We start from the raw sequence: 3,381 nt of genomic DNA, 5'->3' as shown, positions 1-3,381 counted from the left end.
AGGTCAGTAGGGCAAGCTTGTGTCATGGTCAAAATTAAGCAGCATCCAGCAATATAATCAACATGGACAGCATATATTACCTTATAGATGTAGCTATATATATATATAGCTTAATCTTGCAGTGTGAGTGATGTGAAGCCCCACTTAACAAAATCCTTGCTTGCAGATTAGGGAATCAATGCATCAGGCTATTAGCTGTTCTTCTACAGTGCTCTGCAGTACCACATTGGCCCCTGCACTTGCAACTATCTGCTGTCAATAAACAGTGGTGATGTACATTGCAAATTATATATGCATGTGTTTGTGTGTGTGTGTGTGTTTTTGCAATTAAATAATTTTGTTAATTTACATAATGCATGGAGCCATCTGGAAAGAGGACGCACACATGCATACAAAAGCATTGCACAGGGATAGCATGCAAGCACACCTGCAGGACCATTGGATGACGGCCATGAGGTGGTGAGATGAAATCAGGACCATCCGTTTAATTGATTGATCAAATAATTGAACAGTTGATTGATTGGCAGTGCCCTAGCTATGCTACAGGGGAGGTCCCTGACCCTGAGTTAAGGTGTGTACTCAAAGCAAATGCAAGTGGCTTAATTATAACACATGTTTTAGTTATGTAAACAAGCAGCTGGTCTGATACATGCGTGATGTGGAGACTGGATAAAATTACAATATCAAAATAAATGTAATCCTTTATATTTATATAGTTCATCCCCACTAATTAAGTGTAGTTAATGCTATTTCTCTTTTCTCTCATTAAGCCACATCACTCCAATTATTTTTAGCCTTTGAACGATAGATCTATGGTTCAAATTGTGTCTCCTCTTTCTTCTCTCATAACACCATGTAATTTCAATTATTTAGGTCTCAAAATTCATAAATATCAATTTATTTAAGTTTTAATAATCATATTGCATCTTATTTGTACATATTATACAACTTAATTTTCCGCAGCAATGCGGCAGGGTATTCATCTAGTTATGTAAACAAGTAACGACAAAACCTTATTTCAACATCAGATCTCACTGGTTGTGTGCCTGACGGCAGAGGCCGGAGATGTAAAAGAAGAGCACCGACAAAACGAAATCTCGGAACTAATTATAGTGTGTTGTGTATCTGTATTAATTCTTGTGCTGAAAATGAATGAATCCCTGGCAATCCAAACAAGCCTCAAATTGGGGAAAAGAGACAGCACAGAGAAGAGGAGGAGAGAATCAAACGAGGTAGCGGGAAGAGGACTGCATTGCAAGAAAGGGTGACGTCTTAACCATCTCGGACTGCCTTAGCCTAACTAACTCGAGGGACTGAGTGAGAGAGATCACACTTAGCTTAGTAGTATATTGCACTCATCAAGGGCACAGAATTAGTTTAATTTGCAATGCTTTTACATTACATGCATATATAGCTCTCTTCCTGTTGGTGTTGCTCCTTACTCAAGCTATGTGCTAATCATTAGTCTCACAAATCTTGCTTTTTACAAGAAGGTCCCTTGGCTGCTACAGTGACCTCCCCTAATTTCAAACAATCTGATATGATGGGCCTGAGCAACCATTGCTTGAATTTGGCATGTTTTGAAACTAAGGCAACTTGATCAAGCAAGATTCTTGTTAATTCCAAGCTAGGTTTCAATTTTTAATGAAGTTCAACCTTCCCTTTTGAAAGCTAGCTATCCACAACCTTCAACCTGAAGTTGAACAACATGGTGTACTTCACTGATTGCATGGCTAGCTGTCTCTGGCTAGAGCTCATGAAGTACAATGGAAATTATGATGGAGACACTAATTTCTATATTTTTTTATAAGTATTATATATGATCATGATGAGCTTGTTTACACAAAGCGATGCACATCAAAATCGAAAGAAAATAAGCAAAAAGGGTTGATTTCAGAACCTCTCATCTTCACACAGCTACTCCAAACAAGCAAGAAGTTTATTTAGCAACAGAAGAAACTAAGAATTGAAAGCTTGAGTAACTCACATCACAAATGGTGAGTAATTTTCTTCAATCAATCTCTCATCGATCCTATAGTCCAGTGTAGTATAAAAACGTTATTTGCACAACCATAACTAACATAAGCAATAATAATTACACGCTAGTACTCTGTGACAATGACCTATTAACCCACATATCCATGAACATTATATTATATTAGCTCCCAATACCATTGATATTTTCTTTTCTTTATAGAAGATTGAACCACTAGCCACTGGGCATGCCAAGTTGCCATCCTGCAGCTTTAGTAAAATGTCTGTATATTTCTCTTCTCTTTTTTCGCGAGTGATTTTTAATTATATCAGCGTATACTAAGGATATTTCTTTTAATTACATGAATATACGATATATTATATTATCAATTTTTGTGGTTGGGCTAATTGCAAAACAAGAACAATATGTAGTATGAAGCATTTAAAAGCAAATAATATTGATCATCCTACAATTATTGAAATCAAAATATAATGTGACTACATGCACATGTTTGCCAGCTGCTTTTTTCCCTAAAAATCCATGCACATATTGAGCAACATGATAACGTATAGCTTATCTGTCACGTGTGGAAACCACAAATTTAAAACGATTTTCTGACCACATGCTGCCATTGCCTAACTTTCAGCCTTAGCTTGCAGCTGTTCAAGGGCCCTTCTCATTATAATTATTTGCCTACATAACCATTAGATTGGACAACAAAATCGCTTTGTTTCTACTTCAAAGATGATATTATTTTACAATTTTATTGTTAAAGAACAACCTAGTTAAACTAAAACCGTTCTTGGCAATGATGCTTCACCCAACTGGTCAGAGATAGAAGTTTTGTCACATATTGGACAAATTTGAAGAGGATGGGGCAAATCCATCCGGGGTAACTAATTGCGCAAACAACGATCAAGAAAACAACGTTTTGTTTCCCTCAACTTTTAATTTAAAACAACATTCTAGCTGACCATTAATTAACATTCACCATATGCACCAGCAATTTTAGCTAGCCAAATTCTCAAAATTAGCAGCATATATGGTTACATGCACATCTCTATTTCCATGTCTTCATAAATACTTGTCAATACTCCTTCCATAAGTATAGTTTTAGTTTTAGCTAGTTAATGGTATAATCCCTCCAGCCTAAATTGAATATAAGACGCAAACTACCATTAATACACATAAAGAATTATTAGCACATTCTAGTTTGAATCGCTCCAATAAATGCAATGCATGCACCTAATTAGATTATAAATTTAAAAAACGAATTAAAGAGGAGAGGGATTTGCTAGTTAACAACACATCACGTCTTAAATTATGAAACATCGAAAAAAAATAATGGTATTAAGCAAGAGATTAAAATACTACTATGCCCCTCATTAATAAAACAAGTTAAGGGA

The sequence above is a fragment of the Oryza glaberrima genome, chromosome 8 (assembly GCF_000147395.1).
Source record: "Oryza glaberrima chromosome 8, OglaRS2, whole genome shotgun sequence".
NCBI classification, from domain to species: Eukaryota; Viridiplantae; Streptophyta; class Magnoliopsida; order Poales; family Poaceae; genus Oryza; species Oryza glaberrima.
This window is presented reverse-complemented; position numbering follows the sequence as displayed.